This window comes from Gopherus flavomarginatus, chromosome 2 (assembly GCF_025201925.1).
Source record: "Gopherus flavomarginatus isolate rGopFla2 chromosome 2, rGopFla2.mat.asm, whole genome shotgun sequence".
Lineage (NCBI taxonomy): Eukaryota > Metazoa > Chordata > Testudines > Testudinidae > Gopherus > Gopherus flavomarginatus.
The window spans coordinates 252,867,258-252,886,846 of record NC_066618.1 but is presented as its reverse complement, the minus strand read 5'-3'; positions in this window follow the sequence as shown (position 1 = coordinate 252,886,846).

The following is a 19,589-nucleotide window of genomic DNA, read 5'->3' as shown; positions in this document are numbered from 1 at the left end:
CTCCACCTCAGTCCAAGTGTGTACATTTTTAATATATAAGGCAACACCTCCTCCCTTTTTCCCCTGTCTATCCTTCCTGAGCAAACTATACCCATCCACACCAACATTCCAGTCGTGTGTATTATCCCACCAAGTTTCAGTAATGCCAATAATGTCATAGTTGTATTTGTTTATTAGCACTTCCAGTTCTTCCTGCTTATTACCCATACTTCTTGCATTTGTATAAAGGCATCTAAGATACTGGTTTGATTTTGCCTCCCAGCTTTGCCCTGACCCTCCTTCCTCTCTGCCATTATAGCCTGTGCTCCCTCCTGCTTCCAACCCATCTCCCAGGTCTTGTTCCCCACTTTCCTGTGGGCTTTGCTCACCTGTCCCCGTCGAACCTAGTTTAAAGCCCTCCTTACCAGGTTAGCCAGTCTGTGCGCGAATAAGGCCTTTCCTCTCTTCGAAAGGTGAACGCCATCTGTTCCTAGCAGTCCTTCCTCAAGTAGCATCCCGTGGTCGAGGAAGCCAAAGCCCTCCTGGCGACACCATCTTCGCAGCCAGGCATTCACCTCCACAATGCATCTGTCTCTGCCCGGACCCCTACCTTCAACAGGAAGAATCGAAGAGAATACCACCTGCGCTCCAAACTCCTTGACCCGTACTCCCAGAGCCCTGTAGTCACTCTTGATCTGCTCAGCATCACACCTCGCAGTATCATTTGTGCCCACATGGATGAGTAGCATGGGATAGTAGTCAGAAGGCCGGATAATCCTCGACAAAGCCTCTGTAACGTCTCGGATACGGGCCCCTGGCAGGCAGCATACCTCCCGGGATGAACGGTCAGGGCGACAGATGGGTGTCTCCGTCCCCCTCAGCAGAGAGTCTCCAACCACCACTACCCTACGTTTCTTATCAGTGGTGGCAGCAGACCTCCCAGCCTTAGGGGTACGAGGCTTCACCCCCTTAACTGTTGGGGGTGATTTCTTCTCTCCTGTATCTTTTACCACAACAGGAGGGTTCGCAGCAGTGGTGGAGCACTGCCCGCTGCTAGAAGTAATCAGCTGGCTGTGTCCACCCTGAGCCTCCTCCTCCACTGGTGTGTCAGGTACACCCTGAGGCATCTCCTCTTCCACTGCAGTGTCAGTAGTCCCGTCAACTGGGACAGCACCATCAGCTGTCTCCACATGGATACTGTCCAGGAATTGCTCATGGACATAGATGTTCCTCAGCCAGGCCACCTCCTCCTGTAGCTCTCCCACCTGCTGCCTGAGAGATTCCACCAGTAGGCACCTTTCACATTGGATGCCACCCCCAGCCTGGATATCAGTAAGTGGAAATTGCAAATTACAGTCTTTGCAAGCCCACACCAGAATCTGGGTAAAAGCATCCATGCTTTGGTGCTCTGTCTGGCTACAGGCGCAGGTGGAGGTGGAGGAGACAGAAGCAGTGCTGGCACAGGTGTTACGGGTCCTCCTCACCATTTTTAGCCTCCCTCTGTCAAAGTCTCAAATTCCTGTCTACAGCTCTCTGTCCGCTCCTCTTTGCTGTGAACAGAAAGGTTTTCGATGTGGCTCAGGTTATGGGTTCAAGGGACCAATGGGTCACAGATGAGACCGACAAGGGACCCCCCTCCCTTCCTACTCCCCTTCCAAACTCCCTTGCAAAACTCCCTGTTAGCAGCTCCCTGGTCACTTGTGCGCAGCTTTATAAAGCCCTGGCCTGAGTGAATGCCCCGCCCACTGGTTAAGGCTCAGCCAATTACCAGAGGCTTCTAGCTTTCAAACCTTCCTAGTAGCTCCACCTCCAACTGCCAGCTACAGCACACGGTCCTTCCAACAAACAAACCAAACAGACTGACAAACACAAGCTCAGCACACAGCAAGTAACCCCCAAACACACACACAAACCCAAACACTGCAGACAGTCACTTACCCCACAGATGCTGTCTGTGCTCCTCCTTCACCTGGAGAACTCCCTTGCAAAACTCCCTGTTAGCAGCTCCTGTTCGCTTAAAAATCTCTTTGTGTTAGATTTACTAAGCCTGACTTTGCATACCCTCTGGGTAAGGGGGAAGAGAGATTAGCTCTCTCGGTACTTGTGTTTCCAGGACTGGAAGCAGGGAATCTCCTAGGGTCATCCAGGGAGGGGAGCCTGGGAGGAAGTAACCAGGAAACAAGGGGAGGGGGTTATTTCCCTTTGTTGTAAGACTCAAGGCATCTGAGTCTGGGGGTCCCCCAGGGAAGGTTTTGAGGAGACCACAGTGAGCTAGGCACTGTATAAATCCCTGGCTGGTGGCAGCGTTATCAGGTCCAAGCTGGTAACTAAGCTTGGAGGTTTTCATTCAACACCCATATTTTGGACGCTAAGGTCCAGATCTGGGAAAAAATGTTATGACAGCTAAAGATTAGTAATAATAATCATTAGTAATTATTGCAGGGTCAGGTTTATTGCAATAAGATGGTTCCAAAGTGGTTCTCTTAGATTAGTCAAAATATCTTAGATTGAAAAATCCCCTTTCAAACTTACTGAATGGTTTGATGTTTTTTATTATTATTATTTTTGGATGATAACATACTGATCTAAAAATTAAAATGAAATATAAAGAAAATGGTATACAATAAATTATTCATATATGGTGACGCACCCCTGTGTAAAGAGCCAGCACAAGTCCCATGCACTATATAAGTTTAATTTAATCAGTATTTTGAGAATTTATGTGGGAGATAGGTCTTGTGATGGCCCTCCTCACCAGGTGAATATCAGTCAAACAATTAGAAATGCTGTTTATTCTTAATAGGGATCAAAAGATTATAAACTTTCTACTTCTGAGGTATATATATTCGACTCTGTAAAAGTAATGAACGCCACCTAACTAGCAATATAGTATGGATATTCTCCATTAAAAGAATATCTTGTATTTTATTTAACCAGATGGTCTTCATTTCCATTTGGTGGTATTTCCAGAGCTATTTTTGGTACAGTAATGTGTCATTGCCCAGGTCCTTTACTTATAGTTATGTGAAGCAGTTATGGAAAGAATATAGGGTGGTATTTTCAAAGGAGCCTAAGGACATTAGTTGCCAGACTTCCACTGAACTTCAGTGGGAGTCTTGGACCCAACTCACTTACATGCCTTTGAAAATCCCAGTTGAACCAGTTGTATTTAAAATACAGATACTAACTAGAAGCAGCAGAGAGTCTTGTGGCACCTTATAGACTAACCGATGTATTGGAGCATGAGCTTTCATGGGTGAATACTCACTGCATCGGATGCATGTCTGTTAGTCTATAAGGTGCCACAGGACTCTTTGCTGCTTTTACAGATCCAGACTAACACGGCTACCCCTCTGATACTAACTAGAATTACTATCCATTGTGTTGATAAATTTATTCCCAAAGAGCTGTAGCAGCAGCCTATTTTCATATGTGACAAAAATATTTCTTCCTCTTCCAGGCAAGAGTCTGCTCCTATTAAGTTAATTGCAAAACTCCCTGGGCCTGCAGTGGATGGAGAATCAGATCCAAATATTCTAACTTCTAGCTTCCTTTCTTCTCACCTTCCCTTCCACACTCTTGTTTATTGTGGGGATCTTTGCTTATGAATATTGCCCCATATCTTTAGCTGCTATACTGCATGACCTCACATGGCTTAGCCTAATAAAGTATATGAAATATCTTTTCAGCTTAACAAATATTCCTGTTATCAACACCTTGATCATTCCTCCTGTATGATAGGGACAAACTCACTTCACAGATCTCTTTGAAGTTGTTAGCTAGTTGAGACAACCATGAGTGATCTGTCTGAACACAAAGGTGAAAGGTCAATCTATTCCTTTTTTAATTCAATAGTGATAGCTAACTCCTTTCAACTTTTAATTGCCTAGACATGGGCACTCACATTTCCTGACAAAAAAGGTATTTGCAAATCAAAAGCAACTTTTAAAACTATACTCATTTGCATTAACAAATTTATATTATTATTATCAGACAAAAATACTTTCTTAAGCTAAAATTAATAGGATAAATTGATTGTTAGTTTAGGAGATGATGTACCTTTACGTTTCCTTGTAAATATGAATGTAGGTATGAATATCTATTTGCATATAAAAATAAACTATGGAAATCAGAACCTGAAATTACAGAACTATTTCTGAACCTATTTTAATGCCCAATTAATTCATAAAGACTATTAAGAAGAATTCTCATTGACCAGCACTCAGACAAAATTAACTGTCTCTCAATAACAAAATACTCACAATAACAGCAAAGTTTAAATGATCCTTATCCATTCATTATAGAGCTTTATCTTGGAAATTTAATGTTTTAATTACTATGATAATTATTATGAATTGTTCTTCTGTAAAGGGTCATAAAGAGTCTGGCCTTTCAAACAGCTTATTAGCACACATGTGGCATTCAAGAGGTAAAGCAGAGTTGGGTTAAGAAATATATTTCAGCACAGAATAGATAGCCCTGCTTTGTGATTTTCAATTCGATAATTACGGTTTATAGGATATACTGAATTATGTGGCTTTTGTGGTTACACACTTTTACCACAGACACCTTACATATTCTTTACAGTTATCAAAACATTAATGTCTGTTTGAAAATGAATTTAACATAGTGATAATTCCTTCACTTTATAATTTGCTTCAGTTTGCCAGCACTAAATTTTGTAAAGTCAAATAAGCTAATATCCCCGGTTTAGATCTGCTAATGACCTCTTGTAAAACTAAGTACGCCTTGGTGTTCACGGCTCAGTGAGAAGATTCATTTTGCTCAGCTGCAGTAAAAACAAAGTATCTGCATCAAACTGATGAAAAGTTCACCAAGCTTTCAAGAAAGCAATAAACCCCATAAAATTAATGATAACTCATGATGTTCAAGAACTATGTGAACAATAGTTCAACTCACTTCACTCTCTACTGGACCATGTAATGACCTAGATGGGAATTGTTTGGCCCCAAACTGAAGGTGAGGGTACTTATTGACTGCCAATATTTAGCGAGGTCAGTATAGCCTGCAGCTAGTGAAGACCATTGCTATGAGAAAATGTCTTCTTATATGAGATATTTTGTATTTGAAGTATAGGGTATGGGCATAATTTCCAAGATAATCATTGCAAAAGGCAAATAATTTATTCTGAATGAGAAATTGCTGTGCTATTTGAATCTAAAAGTTCCAGTGCAACTTCTTCCAATAGGCTTCTAGTTCAAAGGGACTTATCTGACCATAGGGAAGCAGGGAATAAGTTTGTTTATAGAAACTAGACTACACTGACTGTTTATTTTAAAAAATTACAAGGGTAAGAATTTGTGAGGACAGTTAAGTCTCTATGAACCACTGATTGGAGATGGAACCATAAGATCACATTCCAAAAGGGCTGAATTTTAACAGATAGGAAAGATTCTACTTGACTTTCAGTCGCAAAACTTTTTTAAATGGTTCATATGTGTGATCTATCCTGTTTCATGGACCTCATCTCTATGTTTCCTTTCCTTTCTCTTCTCATCGAGAACTTTTAGTGGGTCTAATTCTGCTATCAGTTACATCAGTGTAAATCATAAATGGCTACTAGGGATGAATATAGCTCACAATTGTATATTCATTTAAACCTTGAGCAAAACATATTCACACTGGCGTTTAGTATTCAGAGATAATTACATTTTATTGGCAATGCAAAGTGTTGTGAAACCTGGATTTAATTTCAGGCTCCAAACAAGAATAATGTGGTGACTTTGAAAGTTTAGAAATAAAGAGATGAAACTTATCCAAAATCCTGGATCCAAACTTGGTAATTGGCATCTTTTGTAGATGGGGATAGTGGGAGAGAGACGGCTGCTGGGTCACAGAAAATCTCAAACCTTAGAAACATTTTGAATTTGGTGGATCAGGCCCATGTCTATCACAGTAAATACATTTGGAAAACAGGAACTGAAAAGCAATGTTATAAACAAGGTATATTTCAGTGTTAAAGTTTCCTTCATTTGGCTAGGCTTAGTTGAGATTTAGATTCCAACCTAAACCATGGTTTTTTTTGTCTGTATTCTAGCATCCCAGTGACAGTTCTGTAACAGTTACAGATCTAATCCTCAAACAGTAAAAGTAATGAGCAAAGATAAAGTGCCAGTGCTTGCTGGCATAGTTCCTCAGCTCATTGGAAAGAAGAATCACCTTATTCTTTTCTTCACCTCGAAGGCTGTCAAGAATGCACATTGATCCTCTTAGATGGATGCTAGGTCACTAATGACTTCACAGCAGCAGGCTCTTTTTAATAGGCCATGGGGGCATTGTCACCTTGCAAGAAGAAGGGACTGGGCAGCAAGGGTGTTCAAAACAAAACAGGGTTGACTCATTCGTTAATGGAAAACCTGTGGGAATCTTGCAATAAGTAAACAGCCCTTGCCACATAAAATGATTTAACTAATTGCAGTACACAACACCCCTTTGTAGGAAGCTCTTTGTTCTAACCCAGTCTATGTCTGGCACCTTTAGATATCTTTAGACAATCACAGCAGCCATAATATTTCATTTTAATTTATTTAAGAGTTTGGACAATGATGTTTTCCTTTCAGATGACAACATTTGAAGTCTTAGCTGCCTGCAAACATGTGATTCCTTCCCCCTACTTCATCCCTCACCCTCATCCTGATGGCTTGTAGAAAAGTTCAGGAAGCAAGGAAAACCTCTTGACCAACCTAGAGAAGTTTAGAATTTCCAAAGAAACCTGAAACAAAGCAAAAAAGTTTCACCTGGCTTTTTTGCTAAACATTAGATTCTAATCTCACTTACACTGGTGAAAAGAAATAGTAACTTCAGTGGAATTAGACAATTGTGAAATCAATATGAGACCAGAATCAGGCCCACACATTGTGAGCCTATACTGACATACTATTTTTTTTTTTTACTGGCAGTTAATTTTTAAAATTTTCTCTCTGTCAGTAAATTTGCTGACAGCTGACAAACTTGATTGAGTCATGGTCAACCAAGACATTTTGCTGACACTATTTCAAGTGTCAGAATAACATAGTGGCTATATAAAAGGGAAGTGTTTTGCATAAGTATCCTTTATGAAGGAAGGTGAAGACAAACAGGAAGTAGGGGATTAACTACAAGAGAATTACCTGGACAAAACCGAGGTAGGGGGGAAGCTGTAGAAAGATCATACCTCCAACTGGTTAGTAACAGTAACTAATCCCCCATCACACAAAGAACAGAGAGTCTGAGCAGATAGAACCAAACAAAGTAAAAATGGCAATAAAAATATGGACCAGATTATTTTTTAAACTTAATATCACACTCAGCTGAGATTTTAGCAGGAAGTTCAGTTCATAATGTGAAAAAAAAGCTGGGTGGAGATTTACAGTATGGAGAAATAAAGAAATTTCATGTTTATATGGGTCACCTAAGCTGATATGTTGAACCCTATTCAGTATTTACTACACTAACCCAATGTGACACCACAAACCTACCTAGGCCTAACCCTGCCTCCCACCAGCTGGTAACTGCTTTCACTCTCTGCATGCATCATGCTTTATTACATTTATTTTTCAGAGTAGCAGCTGTGTTAATCTGTATCCGCAAAAGAACAGGAGTAAGATGCCACAAGTACTCCTGTTCTTTTTACATTTACTTTGTGCATCTATTTCACCTCTCACTCAGACTGGTTTGACCTAGGTTTAACTCCACTGTCTTCAGTAGAAATGTTCCTGATTAACATGAGTGAAAGAGAAGACTCAGAACCTGTGCTTCATTCGGTGAGAGAAATTCTAACTATTCAATGTAGAGTCAATTTTAAGAATTTCCCTTGTTTGGAATCTAGGTCTGCAAACTGTAGGGAGATAAAATTACTCACATTAGGGCAAACTGATTATTTCAGTATTGTGAACCCCAGGCATTGAGAAATCATGAATCAGCCCATCCACTCAAAATTACGAGATTTTAAACAATACATTTGTAGTCCTTTCCCTTTCTCTTCTGGTTTTTGAGCCTTTAAGGCAGTGGTGCGCAACCATTCCCGGCCAATGGGAGCTACGGAAAGTGGCACAGGCCACAGGGACTTGCTGGCCACCACTTCCCACAGTTCCAATTGGCCAGAAATTGCTAACTGTGGCTGCTGGGAGCTGCTGGTGACCCTGCAAATGTAAACAGACCGTCTGGTGGCCCACCAGCAGATTACCCTGATGGGCCGTGTGCAGCCCGCGGGCTGCAGGTTGCCAGCCACTACTTTGGGGTATACTTGTGCCATGCATTCAAGCTTTTATCTGCAATCATGAGGGCTAGAAACTTTCTTTTTTTCTTAAAGCTGAAAAACAAATTATTGTAACACATGGGGTAAAATCACAAAAGTTCCCACCACTGTTATTGTCTTTAGTTCGCCATTAACTGATTCATTATATAGAAAATATTTTCCCAAGTGTATAGTGATAAATCCTGTCCCTGGCTCTCTATCTGTGGAGGGACTGCTGCACAGGAAAATCTAACTCTGCAGAGGGGAGGGGGCATGATTTGGGGGTCTTGCAAGAGTTGATGTGTAGCTGTGGAGGGGTAGGGTCAAGGGATCTGCTGCTGTGCACATCATTCTGTTCTCACCTACCCTCTCTTTTTTTGGAGTGGATGCATTGTGGTGTGAGGGGATGAGAGTTGCATAAGCACCCAGGCACTGGACTACACTAATTCTATGAAACAGCCATAGAGCATTAGTAGAGAAGAATTTTCTCATCTCTTTGAAGAGTTCTGCTCCACCTAGTCTAGCTACTTGAGCCGGTACTGGGCTCTGGGTTAGCCCTTATTATGCATTACTCTTCAGCACTGGCAAGTTAATACAGAGGTAAGTACTATTTTCAAATGGGATTGACTAAAGATTGCCCTAAAACAAGAATCCAGATCTGTATATGTGGATCTGTACTTGTGGCTGGTTCATCTCTAATGCACTGAACCAAAATCATTGATCTGAGAACACTTTGAAGAAAATTTCATCTGGACTGAGATGAACTATACATCTCAAGCTTATCTCTAATTTCTAACTTGCTCTTCCCAAATGTAGTGTAAGGATTCTGCCATTTGAAACTCCCTGTAGTAAATGGGCTAATTGACCTCAGTGGGTTGCATGATATGGAAGACACAGTTTGGCCCTATGATTTTAATTTCAAAATTTAAGTTGAAATGTGAATTTTGAATGGAACTACCAGGAATAAAATGCACCAGTTCTTCAAAATTGACAATAATATTTCTGCTCAGAACAGTAAATCACTTAAAGAAAGACAGGTCTGCAAATAGTTAATGTGGATCTCTCTGGCATAGTTCTAAATTTATATGTAAAATGTCCCTCTTTGGTTTTAGAGAATGGGCTCATCAGAACAGATTGGAAAGAAAATCCTTAACATTCAGGAATAGAAGCCAGTATTATACTATGCCCTTTCTCTAAAAACAATATTTTGTTCACATTTCTGTATAGGAAAGCATAAAGGATTTATTCTGAGTATTGTATGAGAGAGTTGCCTCAAACTAATTTGTATAGACAGTGGATTCTCTCACAGGACCAATGCACAGACAATCAATAATTAACTTTGTCAGATGGCTAGCTGCCAGAACCAATTATGCTGCACTGCAGACAGCTTCAGCCTCTTATAAATAAAAAGGAAAGTTGACATAATAAAGGAAACCTGAGTAAATAAAAGCATTCATTGTTATCATGATAAATAACCATTTCCATATTCAGCTGGCTTTCACTGACGGTGGTTTTTGTCTCTCTCATTGTAAATAATCAATAAACTAAACTAGATAAGCAAGACTGAATTGTCTACCCTTTACCTCATCTGGTTTTCTGTAATACTGATTTTGTCATGAAATCCTTCCTCCTTTCCAGCTCTTTGCTACCCTTCTTCATCACTGCACATGACCACTGACATGCTGAGATGCTACTAGGGTGTTAAGGTTAAAAAAAGAAACCCCACAACTGGCAAAATAATATTAACTGTGTTTTGGAAACACAATCTTACCCTAATGTCACTAATCACTGAGCAGTCGACCAATCAAAAAAGATCAACAGAGCTTATTCTAGATTCTCTAGTGCAATTATGTAATTCCTGTAAAGACTGCCATCTTGGCTGTCACCTGTGTTGAACCCAGGACCTCCAGAGCTAGCAAGAGCTTCTACAACTCAAGCAAAAGGATTAGTGCCCTCAAAAGTATTTAGGCAGCTAACTCCCATAGAGGATCTGAGCCTACGTCTCCTTGCAGGCACCTGTAGCAGCCTCTTATCCTCTGTGGATCAGGCACAAAGAGACATGTAACACCCACTTAACATGTGGCCCCACATTGATCACTTGCATGAATAGGGTGAGTGTAATGCTAAAATGCTGGTCAGGGCCAGCAATACACTGATGTATGTGTCTTTAATCGCAAATCCCAACAGCTACAACCACAGTTACGGTACATTTCCCCTATTTGTTATTTGGAGAGAGTCACTCACTATCCTTTCAGAGCTATCCTGTTCTTGTTCATCCCAGACAGTTGCAGCAAGTTTCAGTTCTAGTGTTTATCCTTTGCTTTTCATTGATCTGTCCTTTGATATTTAAGTCTTAAATTATTGCCAACCTTGTAAAATATAAATGTCCAGGCTCCCTCTTCCCACAGTATGTTAGCCTTAGAAGACACATTTATAGCTGAAATGCTAAATACAAAACCTTAATTGAGACCAAGGCATAGTATGTAAGTATTTTTTTTTCTTGACTGACATAGCTGGATAACAAGAGGTTATTGTAGTCTCCATCCTTAAGTGACACTCTTCCTTTTTAAAAAAGACATGCCTTTTGTAGAATCCACCCTCGAGTTATGAGGCTTCCAACCCATGTGTGTTCCCCATGGAGTAAAAACAACAAAATTTCACAGGGCTTGTTAAATAGAACAAACAAGCATCTGGAGTTTATGGAATTCATCCCATACATAGACATAAAAGATCTAATGTATACAATCAGAGACATCTAGGAAAAAAATACGTACACACCCCTTTCATCTACTCAGCCATATCCCTCCTCCCCCCATCCGTTTTTCTTTTCTGTTTTTGATCCTGCCCTTCTCTCCTTTTTGTCATTCTCATTTCTACTAAAACCAGCAGCTAAAATTGCCATTTATTACTGCTCATATGTGTGCCCTGTCGTGCTTTCACATCTCTTATTATCTCTTAAAGACAATAGGCCAGATCTCAGCTGGTGTGAATCAGCATAGCTCTACTGAAGTGATGTCGATTATAACATCTGAGGTTCTGGGCCCTTAAAGCTCAATTTTGGGATCCCATCCCTGATAGCCATTATAAAAAGAACTCCTTTAAAATGAAGCCTTTAGAAATGAGAGCTCATGCTATTTTTCCATGAGCCACAGGTAGAGTGCAAGGCTGGTATTTCAGATTTGGCGCAACAGTAACAGATTTAAAAAAAAAACTGGGTCTTTCTTTCTTTCTTTCTTTGCTTCTTTCTTTCTTTCTACATGGACCATTGCACAACAATAAACTTTCTTCTATCTCAGCTGCAGGTTTCCATCTTACATAAGAACAGGCCATATTGAGTCAGACCAAAGGTCCATCTAGTCCAATATCCTGCCTTCCAACACTGTCCAGTGACAGGTGCTTCAGAGGGAATGAACAGAACCCAGTGATCCATCCTCTGTCACCCATTCCCAGCTTCTGGCAAACACAGGCTAGGGACACCATCTTCTTTATTCTGACTTTCTGAGAATATTTCTTTTGCTGTTCCAGTTTCCTGCAGGGGATAAATCCATCACAGGGTGTGCGTTTCACTGTAGTTGTCTTTGGAAATGAGTTATTTATGACAATGTGCTGCTCTGGATTTAAGCCAATTAATATTACATTGTCTGTTATTTTGTTTTATAGTGAAATTTTCTGAAGATTTATTCTAATTTTTGTTTGCCATGGTTTAGTGTTAGTATTTATTGTTTCATACATTTTTCTTCCCGTCCCCCCTTATGTCAAAATTCATATATCAAATATGCAGCCATAATAATCAATAAGGAGATTACAAAAAGGATCTCCAAACATAATGCAAAAATCAAACACATAGGTTAGGAAAATCCAGCCTTCTTTTGCTATGCTAAAGTGAGCAACTTTCAACAATTTCAAGGGCTGAGATCTTCGACGTTCCGAAGAGATTATATCTTCTAATAACAAACAGCAAAGGGAGACAAACAGCAAAGTGCATAAGAAGAAAATGAAAAAGAAGAAGAAAAGGTTACATATTAAATTGAATTTTTTTCTGACATTTAAGTCAGTAATGTTAGACCTACTGCTCATTATAATGTTAATCATGGCTGTAGTATCTCTGTGCTACTTGCTTGACATTTGTATGTTCTTATATATGTAACCCTTTTGCCAGGTGGAGCTGGCAATGACCAGGCTGGGTTCAGTATCTGGGGGTTCCTTTTTAACAATACAACAGAACTGGTTCAAGCCCCAGCCCAGTAACCTGGGACAATTACACATCACTGTTTGGTGTCTCTAAGAGGCAATACTTCTCCTCTCGCAAGCACAGAGTGTGAATGTAGAAAAGAAACTTTCTAATAAAAGAAGTCACCTGGCATTAATCTGGGAAAACATCGCAAGCAAGATTCATAAACATAAAACCATGAGCAAACACCCACTCCAGAGTATGCTGGGCAGTGTGTTTTGCCTCATGTTCTTGAATCCAAATCCAAACTTCTTTTAACGTGCTCCCCTTCTCTCTCCACCACACCCCATTCACAACCGTTGTCCTTGATCAATGAAGATCCAGAGTTCAGCAGAGGTGCATCTGCATGAATTCACCTCTCATCATGACAGTGGAAGGGGTCAGGGGGAAGGCACCTTACCTACTTGACCATCCAGGCTCTCTGGCATCAGCTGCCTTGCTGATCACTTGCTGCTCCACCAGTTGCCCTACTGGCCACGCTGCTCCTGTCCACCAACTGGCTTGCTGGCTGCTTGCTGCTCCGTTCCACTGGCCACTCACTGCTCTGCTCTGCTCTGCTCTGCTGACCACCCTGCCGGCCTCTCCCTACTACACTGTGCTGGTCGGCTGCCTCTCTACTTTCACCTCTGTGGGTCAGTCTCTTGAGGTTCTACCCAGCTCTCAGTAATTTTCAGCTCTTAGTGGGGGGAGCTCAGTGCTGAAGCAGGCTGGGCAGAAACACTGTCCCACAGCAAATGATTTCAGCTCAAGCAATCGCTTAACAAAACAAAAGACTCCATATCTTTGAACAGTGGGGAGGGCAGGTTAAACGAGACCTAGGACACCTAGGCTGAGCCCACACTTCCAGGCAGGAACACCTGTCCCCATCCACTCTTACTTTTCACACGTGTCTTGCATCCAAGCCCCCTGCTTAACGAGTTCAGTTCAGTGACGGGTACCCCCTCAGTCAGGACAGACTAAATACAGTCCTGCTGTCCTTAACCATATAATAATAAAAATAATTTATTACCCCTGCATTAAATTCTAAAGTGATTTGTAACCCAACACCAGCCAAAATTGATCACTTTGGCAACACAGCTCTTGTAATAGGTTCAGTCTGAAACATTGGACCTTCAATGGCAGGTAGGTCTCTTTTGTGATGTAGGACCATTTCATGGTGAAGTTTATGATTTCAACATGAAACAGTGTCTGTATTTTTTTTTATTTTGGCATCATTTCAATTCCAAAATTGAAACAAAATTCCGGGGTGCAAACCCTTGCAATAAACCCCAAGGAAAACATCCATGGGATTCACTTCTGTTCAGATTCTTACTACTACAGCCTTCACCATGGTGCCTGATAACCATCTGTTTCTAGCACATCCCATATTGTAACACTCACAGTATTTATTGTCAAGTATCAGAGGGGTAGCCGTGTTAGTCTGGATCTGTAAAAGCAGCAAAGAATCCTGTGGCACCTTATAGACTAACAGACGTTTTGGATGCATCTGACGAAGTGGGTATTCACCCACGAAAGCTCATGCTCCAAAACGTCTGTTTGTCTATAAGGTGCCACAGGATTCTTTGCTGCCAGTATTTATTGTAACACTACACAACAACATGAGATCTTTGAAACACTACTGCAAAGATGTAATGGGTCACATTTTTTCCTAATGTAATTTCATAGTGTTTAAAGCCTCAAGAGCCCACCAGACCATCTAGTCTCACCCCCAGCATATCGCAGTCCATTAAATTTCACCCAGATACGCCTATATTAAGCCCAAAGACGTGAGTTAGACAAAAGCATTTCAGTCATCCGGAGATTTAAGAGTTGTGTGGCTCAGGCAGAGAAAAGGAGAGACCAAACTGCCACCAGTGCTTGGGGTTCCTGCAATGGCAGGGAATTTTGATTTGGTGAGATATGCCTAGATGATTCCAGCAGGCAAACCATTCCCCATGCCACACAGGAAAGTGACCAACCCTCATACATAGGCCAATGTCCCTTGATGGGGAAAATTCATTTCAGAATCCAAATCTGGTGATCAGTATGACCCTGAGCACATGAGCAAGACACACCAGCCAGGTATCTAGAAAAATGATTCTCTATATGACCTCGGAGCACTGGTCCACCCTCATCTGGTTTCCTGTCTTCAGCTATGGTCAACCCCTGATGATTCAGAAGAAGGTGGGGGAAGGGAAGGACCTATAAACTATCTAGTCAATTGTGCATTGCAGAAAAATAGTCCTTCATGATCCTTGCAAGTGACCAGCTGAAGCTCTGAAGCATGAGATTTGATTATAGTTATCTTAATGCAGAGGTGCAAGTGTTACAAAAAGTTTGAGAGCAATGCAGGTAACTTCATCAAATGTTTTTATGAATGTTTTTTGTTTCCATGTGGTGGAACATGAGGGTGAATCTCGAATATATGGCTTTAACTATATTCAGCATTTCCTAAAGCTTACCATAATTTTTGGGTGTTCATTTTTGTGTATTTTATGGAGTTTAATATTAATATTTAACTGAGCTCTTTTATAAACATAAAATCCCTAATTAAGAATGATTGGAGTCAACAAGGAACACCAGACAAATAGTAAAGATAGTTATGTAAACATGTATTGATTATTTTCAAATGTACAGTTGATCTAATAGCAGATTTAAAGATAGCCATCCTGCAGCAAAAAAACTTCAGGACCAGACTTCAAAGAGAAACTACTGAGCTTCAGTTCATCTGCAAATTTGATATCAGCTCAGGATTAAACAAAGACTGTGAATGGCTAGCCAACTACAAAAGCAGTTTCTCCTCCCTCGGTGTTCACACCTCAACTGCTAGAACAGGGCCTCATCCTCCCTGACTGAACTAACTTCATTATCTTCAGCCTGATTCTTGCTGCCATATATATATACCTGCCTCTGGAAATTTCCACTACATGCATCTGACAAAGTGGGTATTCACCCACGAAAGCTCATGCTCCAATACATCTGTTAGTCTATAAGGTGCCACAGGACTCTTTGCTAGTTGATTCTGAACTAGCAAAGTATCTATACATTTTATTTGAGTGTTTTCGAGAATGCATGATTTTTACTTGCTGCATTGACTTCTTTGGAACTTTTACAGTCTATCTTTTAAATACATTTTTGCTCCATTTGTGAGGTCTATGGCAAAGGTTGACTTCTGTAATACAGATCCAGGCCCACAGACAGCAGTGTGAGGGTGGGAAGTGATGTATCTATAAATACTTTATGGATAGTCATTCAAAAGATCTTTTCTTTCTTCTGCTGAAGCTTACCAAGGCACAAAAAGGACCTAGGAAGAGGTGTGGTCTCTGAATGTGAATTTTATGTGGCACTCACTGAGTTAAATATAACAGAAGAGCGATGTTAGTCTCAGCTTTTATGGATTGCAGTCACAACATCTTATTTCCAATTTGTAGATATATTAGTTGTAAGAATATTAGATTTCTTATTTCAAGCTAATGGTTTAGCTATGTGCTCCACTTTTAAGTAGCTTTGGTTCCAGTCCATCAATTCCTCCCATCCTATTAATATTTAAATCTAATAACTGTTTTAATACTATTGATTCATGAACTTTCCATATTTTAAATTGATTCCCTTGTATAGGCTTAAATTACATTTCCCCCTACCCCCATTTTCATTCCAACTTAATCCTTCAATGAGATCATATAAAAGGAGTAGAAATCATATGAGCATCTGATAAAGATAGGGATGCCTGTTCACAAAATCTCTCTCTAAGTACATAGCCATTCCTAACGGATCTGAGATAATTATCCCTCATTGTTTTTATGCATTATCATTACTCTAAAACACCAGTTTTGTGAAACTACTCTGGCAGACCAATGCGATTGACTTAATTATTTTCAGCATATAGGGTAACCAGACAACAAATATGAAAATTCGGGATGGAGGTGGGTGGTAATAGGACCCTATATAAAAAAAGACCCAAAAATCGGGACTGTCCCTATAAAATCAGGACATCTGGTCACCCTATCAGTATATGAAAAAAAAAGGAGAAAAACTCACATGCCACAAAACAAAATAAAGCCCCCAATTTGCCCAAGCTTTATCCTTAAACCTACCTATATTCTAGAAAGGTATCTCATTCAAGAGAAGATTTATGAGCAAAACAAAATTTCACATTAATTTTGATTCATTTTAAATACTGTGATCTCTGAAATTCACCTATTTCTTTCAAATAAAATAAAATTAAATAAAATTAAAACTAGAGATGGGGAAAAAACAGTTCATATCAAATAATAACCAACATGAACCCTTTGCATCTTACTTATACCAAATCTTTCAGGAGATGCAGAAAAAGTGTTAGTAAGTTTTTCCTCTCCAATAAGTTTTCATTTTCATGCACCTCTGTATTATTCAGTTTGGGTCAGGTCAAGTGAATTTTGCTGGAGAAGAGGCATAACTGAAAACCAAAATAGCCAACTTTGGTTCTTATATTCCAGTGGCTCTAGTAATCATTAATCAGACAGATGGAAATATAAGATTGGAAATTGTAGTTCATGACAAATTTCTTTACAGAGCATTCATAAAATAATGCTGCATAGTCATTTTTGCATTCCAGGTCAAAAGCACGCTATGTAGATCTCATACATAAGCAACTACACTAAAAGAACTTAATTAAGGTTGCAAAGTCAAGCATTCAAAAGTTTGAAAATGCCAGATTTAAGGTTGCCTATGCAACCTTAATACAAATCCCTACTGCGTATGCATTATGAAAATCTTTTATTATAATCTAAATAATGTTATTTTAACCTAGATATGTTGTGTATAATTCCCTAGGTTTTAAACAAACAAAAAGAAAACAAAAACAAAAAAAAACCAACCAAAAATGCCACTTATATGATTTTATATTGACATCCACATAGTTAATCAGTCTCACCCAGAATCCTTATCCCAATCAACCACTTTCCCTCCGTCTTGGTCTGGCTCTTGTCCCCTCTGCATTTGAATCAGACAGCTTTCTTGTCCACTCTGCTTGTGTACCAGCCTGGGAGAGTGGATTGAGAGCACAGGAGAGACAGCCTCCCTGCTCTCGGATCCAGTGTCCAGCCCCACCCTAGTCCAGAGCTTCTGGAAGCAGCCATCACAAGGAATGTTCAGCTTTGCCCGTGTAGCCCTGACATGGAGTATGCTCAGTCACTCTGTGAGGAACGTGCATTAGCAGTTTGGTCAGCACTATGAATTGTGAGAGGATAAGGAATGCTCAGTTGTTCTGTGGAGATGGCACATGTGCATTCCAGCAACATGTAGCAGCTGTGAGCGGTTCAAGCATGTTCAGTGAGGATGGAATCTTCAGAGATTTTAGCTACTTAGTGTAGCACGCCTCCACTGAGGATATGCAAACTGCATTTTTTCAAAGGCTCATAACATGGCCACATTTGAGTGGATCTTCACAGGGATGGCAAAAGGCACATTCTTGACACGAAGTCCACATCCTGCCAAATTTTGAGTCCTTGATCCAAAGTATGGGGGTGTTAGAGCTGTTCAGAGAAAAGATCTCAAGATTTTTTTAATATGGGCTAACAATATTTTCCCCTAGCCTCATTCTTGAAAATGGCTGCCTCATTTAGGCTGAAATTTTACAAAAACATTCAATTTGAGGCAGACAATGAGCTTGTAAAATTTCAGCCCACATGGTAAAGTTGAGCAAAATTATAAGCAACTGAAACAGGGTCTTGCGATGAAAGTGTCGCACAACCTTAGTAATAGGCAGTGTTACCATCCATATTCCAGTCTGTCAGTTAATGGTTTAACAAACTGAAAAATATTAACATGTGAGCAAATCCATCCAAGATATGGGCACAGAACAACAAGAGGAACAAACACCACCACCTAGCAAGAACTTAGTGAAGTGACCTTAGTGCTAATATTCAAAAAAAAGAAAGATATGCTTGATTCAGGTGACTGCCTGGACCCTGTTTGACAACACACAGCAGCAACTAATTTATTTTGCTTTTAGCTCTGTTCTGATTCCATTTGTTGCAATCTACAGTTGCCTTTGTTGTTTAGACTGCTATGCTTATCATGGTTCAGCCTAAAGAGGAGATGAATATCTGGATTTTTTTTTCAAGTTACATGCATAGAATGTCCATTTAACTAGAAAAGCTCCCGAATAACTAACCACAAAGGATTAGGGAGTGGGCTTCAGTGATCTTTCCACAGTGCAGTAGAACTGGGGAGAAAATGTCTTTTTTTAAAACTCCCATGAAAAATTTCGGCTAAAATGAAATTTTGGTCTAATTTTTACTAATATTTCTCTTTGATTTTTTTTCAGGCTTCCATTGAAAAAGTGAAAACTGATTTTTTTCCCCAGATTTTGATAACCAAAATCCAAATTTTTTTCAACTTTTTTGATGAAACTTGAAATTATTTTATGAGAACAGATTGGTTTGTGAAAATTTCCATTTTACCAAAAAGATATTTTCCATTGAAAAATATTTTGATAGGGTATTTTCAACAAACTCTACCATGAAGTCAATATCCTAGAAGCAGCCAAAGAACATATATATAGCGAGAATATGGTATTTGCAGACATTGGAACTATATCTGTTGATCTGTATTATATGTTGTTCACCTTCTTTCTTTTAATATTTCTGACAAAATACTGTCAACATTATTTTATGAAATCTTTTATTTTACCCTTCCTGCTTTTAGTTTAATTTTATTTATACCTTTCAATTTCTACAAAGTTTGAAACAAAATTTGAAAAAAAAATCCCACTTATAGGTCATATCTGGCATTTTTCTATGAGAAAAAAAAATCATGACTGTGTGCCTAGTACAAAAGTAAGTTTTTATGATGGAAGATATAAGCCAAATTTCTAATAGGGGTTAGGAAGCACCTTTCCCGGTGGGCAGGTTATTCCATGACTGCCCGCTGCAAGTTTTCTTGCACTTTCCTACAAAGCAGCTGGCAATACCCTTTGTTGGAGAGAGGATGGTGGATTAGATAGATCACTGGTCTGATCTGATACAGCAGCTCCCTAGGATACTATGAGTACTGGGTCATGCATGAAAGTGGCATGAAACTGACTACGGTAGTTAGACCTACCAACATTAACTGTAACTTTGATCTGTAATAGAAACCAGATCTCCGCAAGGGCAAGGTCAGTGTATGAAATTCAATAGCTAT